General features: G+C 48.8%; 1 protein-coding gene across 1 annotated transcript in view; it reads right to left on the reverse strand.

Moving 5' to 3' along the window:
- Positions 1-6000, reverse strand: part of ACOT7 (acyl-CoA thioesterase 7) — a 181076-nt gene that overhangs the window by 25365 nt on the left and 149711 nt on the right. The gene's annotated exons all lie outside the window — the stretch shown is intronic.

Below are 6000 nucleotides of genomic sequence, written 5' to 3' on the forward strand. Positions count from 1 at the left end.
CAAGGAGGGGTCGCTATGAGTCGGGTCTGACTTGATGGCACGTAACAACAACAATAGCCACTTTTGCAGAAGGAAGATGAGACAATCTACTTCCGTAAATATTTGCCACCTTGGAAACCCAGTGAGAGTTGCTATGAGTCAGAATTGACTCGATGGCAGTGGGTTTTATTTTTTTCTTTAGGTGTGAGATGGCTCCTCCTTGCTGAGTTTAAGGCTGAATCTTGCAGTCTGCACTGTGTACGCTTTGGCCTTCTATGTTCTCAGGAGGTACTAGCTGTACCACCAAGAGCTGAAGGCAGCCACCACGTTGTCCTGAGCATCACTAAAGAAGTTTCTTCTGCCTTCCCTGGCTTGCCTCCCAGCCAGCGGTGTCAATATCCTTGATGCTGGCCTGACAGCTGCCAGCCAGGCCATCACGTTGTCTGTGGTCATCTGTCCATCTCTGGCCCTGTCTGCACTTCTGTCCACAAAGACCCAAAGACTAGAGCTGCCCCATTCTGGTCTGTGCTCATTAGTTAATTCCCTGGGAAACAGAGCAGCAGCCTCTCCTCCACTTTCCTTCCAGGTGGAATCAGACAGGAGCCCTTGTTAGGATTTCATTCCTGTTGACCTGGGGGTCATCTCCGCGGTAGCGTCTTGCCCATGGAGCAGAGCTCTACTTCTCTGAGTTGCTTGACAGCTGCTTTCCCAAGTCTCACCCAGGGCCCTGTCCTTGGCTGTCCCCTTGACTGATGGGTCAGATTATCCCAAGATGGTCACCACTTCCCCGCACCACCGCAGTTTTCCTTGTTGATCATGATGTCCCTAACCCAAATGCTCTGCACACATCTTGAGCCAAGAATGTCCATTCTGGCTGCTTGATCTTGAGCCTCTCTTCCACCCCTGCCCATCTGTGGGCTCCCTCTCACCAGTGGGCCGTGGACTCCACTCTCTCTGACATAATCCCTCAATCTCACTGAGCTCAGCTTTTCCATCTGTAACCAGGCACAAGCAAAACTTTCTCTGAGGATAACAACAGGGATTCATGAAATATGGAAAACATCGAGCTGGGTGCCTGGCAGAGGCACTCAGCCCGTCGTCATCAGGATTACAGATGATGCTGTTGCTGACTATGAGGCAGTACCTATCCACGGGGGTTTACAGGTGAAGGGCTGTACCTGGATGCTGCTGCTGCCTCCCACTGACAACACGTAGCTCAAGAAGCTCTCTCCCTCAAGGGACCTTTCAATGCAACCCACTGGGGCACCCTGGTGTCCAGCTCCATCTAGACAAGATGTGTTCAGAGATCCGGAAGAGAGGCAAGTATGGAGGGGCGGAGTCATGACTGTTAAGGGTAGGGGTGAGAATGCAGACAGGCCAGAGATGGGAGTGGTTATTCATTGTTATAAAGTTCTAGAACATTCCATGCTACATTCAACCTCATACTTACAGGGAGCGCTTCATGCCACATATGACCATTTCTGGGTGGGAAGGAAGGAGCTGTGTGGTCAGCAGCAAACGGCACTATGTGAGCTGTAAGGAGTGTGAGAATCATGTCCAAGCATCCAGCCAACAGTACCAAACACACACCTTGGGAAAAGGGCAGGCCACAGGGCCCCACTTCCTAGCTAAGGAGGGTTATGTGAGGGTCTCTATACCACACTGGCCTCCTTCCCACTCTGGCCCAACTCCAAGGGCCCAGCAGACACCCCTCTCACTGATGACCACACATAAGGCTCCGGGGCCACAAGTCAAGAAGTAGGCACGAACCATTCCCATGAGAGGAAATTAGTAAGGACTTTCCAAAGGGCCAGTTCTTTGGAGAATGATAGGAAAATACCCCCTTCTGTTGTCTCCCAGGAGCCTCTGGGTGGTACAAATGGTTCATGTGCTCAACTGCTAACCCAAAGGTTTAAGTCCACCCAGAGGTGCCTCAGAAGAAAGGCCTGGAAATCTACTTCTAAAAACTCAGCCATTGAAAAGCCTTGGAGCACAGGTCTTCTCTGACACACATGGGGTCACCATGAGTTGGAGTCAACTCACAGCAACATGGTTCTGTCCCACGGAAATATTTCTCCCCAATCCAAGCAAAAATCATAACTGCTACAGTTTAATTTCCATGCTACAAATCTCAAGAAACTTCTAACTTTCATAAAAAATGGTTTCACACAATTAAGTCAGCTGATTCATTGAGCATCAGACAAAATAACAAAAAGAGAAGGCTAGCTTGGAGGGCCACTTTGGGCATAGAGTTCAACTACAACTTCATCACAACTGGCAGCAGTTTCAAATACAAACAGAACCCAAACTTTCTCACCTTTCAGAGAGAGCAACATAATTATTCTATACAAGCCCATGTTTTAATCCTGGCTGGCACACTGGAGGGACACATACTGCAAAGCCAGGAACTCAGTTGGGGGCCTGACCAGCTAAAAAGCGAGAAAAACAAAAGCCAGTGAGGTTTTGGATGGTTGAAAAGACCACTCACTGCTGGGTGCCAGGAGAGAACACCAGCGTTCAAAGCCCCTAAGTAGCTGAGAGTGCATGTAGGCCTGTGCCTAGGACCTCTTCTCTCCCAGACCCCTCAGGAGGTGCCCCACCACATACCCAAGGTCCATGGGCAACAAACCCACCCCAATCACATTCATGTGTTTGGCTCCATCCAGGTGTCTGGGAGGGACACACAGCACAGACCCCTTGAAGTGGGTCTCTCACACTTTGAGGGCCCTGCTCCAGTCCTTCCAGGTAAAATTCCAGCCTTAGCCAGTACCCATCAGCTCCAAGATGGGAGGAAAGCTTACCTCAAACCTTCACTTCCTGTCTCTACCAGTCCCATCAGCCACTGCACCTTCACTGCCCCCTTAGGACCTAAGGAGTAGCCTGTTTGCCATCCAGGTGTGAGGGTGGCTGGATTAGCAGGTATAAGTCTTAGTTTATGGGGATAAACACCTCAGCCCCTAAAGGCCTCCTCCCACACTGGTCCTCTGGAGGCTCCCAGCCCCATGGCCTCCCCTCTGTTCCTCCTTGTGCCCCTGGCCTAGCCTACTGCACCTTCTGTGCCTCCAGGGTCTCAGCTCCAGGGGAGCTGCCAAGGAGGTTCCTTCACCATTCTTTCCAGGACAAGTTGGTAAAAAGGGTATAAGGGCGGCTTCATCTGACTTCCTCTAACTTTATGAGAGGGAGACAGACTCACCATCAGCAGCATCAGCCTAAGGCTGATTCCTATAAGGCAGAGGTCAGACATGCAGCCACCTTCAAACTTCTTACCAATTCTGACACCAACTATCCCTCCCACACCACTCTCTACTTCTCTGCTGGGTTCAATAATTCATTGCAATGCCCACACAGAACTCATAGACAATACTCATGATTATTGGGTTTATTAGGGAAGTAGCAGGTTATAATTCAGTATCAGAAAAGACTCAGGATATAATTTTTCGATTACGACAGCCTCATCTTAGCAGTGCCTGCAGGCATGCCTTTCCCTGGCCCACAGCCTCTCAGCCCCCATAGTTACACAGTCCCTTAGCCACTGCCCTGCTCAGGCAAGTGTTACAAAGCTCTTAGATCTTCTGACAAATGCCCAGAGGCATCCCACTTCGCCAGTAAGCCTTGGCCTGAAGGTGTTCAGCTTTAGCTCCTTGGGTCCAGAAGCCCCCTGTGCTATTTCCTGCTGATCTCCCGGTTCTGCTGCCTCTGCTGCTACCATTTCTCTGACACCACTTCTCACTGTCTCTCTGCTGTTATAGCTAGAGCTCTGTCTCCTGAGTCGAGGAGGTTCAGGGCGCAGCGACTCTGTGTCCAAAGGACATGCTCTGCTCCTGTTTCTTCTTGGTGGTAGTCAGGTCCCCCTTTTGCTTTGGAATTCGCTCTCTTTTAAGCCTAGTGGGATGGCAAGACTGACCAATCCCTTCATTAGGGTTCCATACACTTTATTTGCATGGTCCCACCCACATAGGGATGCTATGCCCCTTGTTTATTAGCAAGCTATTCAAGACCCTTGGGGGGGTCACAAGCACCACACCAGCATAGCCCATCCAGTCATTTGGTGGGAGTTAAAAAGACTATGGCTAGAAGGGCCACATTCAGTAATTCACTGCACCGCACTGATCAAAGGATAGTCTGTGGAAACCATCCAACTTATTCCATGGAGGGTCTAGGATAATATTACTTTGTCTGTCAAAACAGTATCCAACCCAAATCAAAGGGACATGTTTGTATTATAGGTTTTGCTAGTCTCTCATTTGGTGGCTCCAGCTACGTGCTTCCCATCTGAATATGGGTCTTGGAGTTAAAATCAAATTCCTGTTGTAAATTCTGGTGAAGCCAAGAGCCTCAACAGCACCACCAAGCTCAGAAGCCACCCTGCTTGGCAAATTCCAACTTGGCCACAGAGGTCTGGGAGGTGTCCCCCTGCAGACTGAGCGGAGGCTCCCAAAGGACTCTGATAAGCAGAGGCTGCCCTTTAGGAAGGCTTTGCACTCTATTCTAGATAGCAGTTCGGGCCCTCACGCATGCTAGAGTGCCAGTCTTGGAGTTGATGAGAGACCCAGCATATGTGGTCTCAGGGTAGTAGCCTGAGAAAAACTCAAGTATCCCAGAGTGTTGCCAACTCCAGCACAGGGCACAGGGCCAGCCACACCAGAGTGACATCTGGGGACTGAGTTCTCAAGGCTGATGCTCTAGAAAGCAGCACTGCACAAGAGAACCCTGTATGATGACAGAGATGCTGTACACCTGCACTGTCCACAGGTGCCTGCTGAGTACCTGAAGTGTGGCTGGCACAACCAAGCAACTGAATTTTTAATTTTATTTACATTAATTTAAATAGCCACATGCAGCTAGTGTCCAGTATTGGGAAGCACTGAGGGACTCTTGTGGCTCTGCAAGCAAAGCTGACTAAGAAAGTGTGTGCAGGACACTGGGTTTCTCTCTCTCTCTAATTTTTATTGTGATTTGGGTGAAAGTTTACAGAGCAAATTCACTTCCCATACAGCAGTTCACACACACTTTGTCTCATGACATTGATTACAATATCCCACAATGCAACAGCTCCCTTCCCACTTCCTCCCCATAGTTACCTTTTCTCTATGTCCTTCTCTCTCATGCACTACTGCCCCCCGAGCTATCTCCCTGTGCATACACAGCCCTTCTATTCTCCCATGATTGATCTCTCCAAAGAGTGTATCAGCTCCTATGCCGGTCTTTTGTTTGGCTAGAAGCCACAGGAGTGGGTTCAATTCCAGACCTGAAGGGTTGCTAGGAGCCATAGTCTCAGGGGTTCCAACAGGCTCTATCAGACCAGCAAACCTGGTCTCCCCACTTTCTTATTCTATGATTTTGAGTTTTGTTCCATGTTGTTCTCCCTCTCTGTCCAGGATCTTCTACATAGATCCTCTTCTGAGTGGTTGAAAGTGGTAGCCAGGCACCATCAAGTTCTTCTGGTATCATAGTCATATATGCTGAGGACTGCATGGTGTACCAGTCCCTTACACTAATTGTTTCCATGTGTCTATGGTTTTCTTCATTCTTCTTTGCTCTGGATGAGGAGAGACCCATCATTGCATCTAGATGGCCACTTGCAAGCTTTTAAGATCCCAGTCACTACTTGCCAAAGTAGGAGGTGGAACAATGTTTTTGTGTAGTATATTATGCCAAATGAGCTTGATGTCCCCTAAGACTACGGTCCTGAACCCACAGGTCCAACTACTCACTCCCTCCGGCTAGTGGGCTATGGCTAAGAAGTGACTACAATCTTGTCCCTTGTCATCTCTACTATATATCTAGATATTTTACGGAACATAACATCATACCTTGTGTAGAATGGGTTTTTCTTTTTATATGGCCTTTTTGGTCATAGACTTGTAACTTCCACAAAATGTTTATGTGAGACAATACAATAAGGTGCCTGTGAGGTTGTGGAGAGATTGGGACTCTCATACACTGCTGGTGGGACTGTAAAATGGTACAACTATTGTGGAAAGCAATATGGCGATTCCTTCAAAAGTTGGAATTAGAAAT

Source organism: Orycteropus afer, unplaced genomic scaffold, assembly GCF_000298275.1.
Source record: "Orycteropus afer afer isolate SDZICR_OR568_19922 unplaced genomic scaffold, OryAfe1.0 scaffold00094, whole genome shotgun sequence".
NCBI lineage: Eukaryota > Metazoa > Chordata > Mammalia > Tubulidentata > Orycteropodidae > Orycteropus > Orycteropus afer.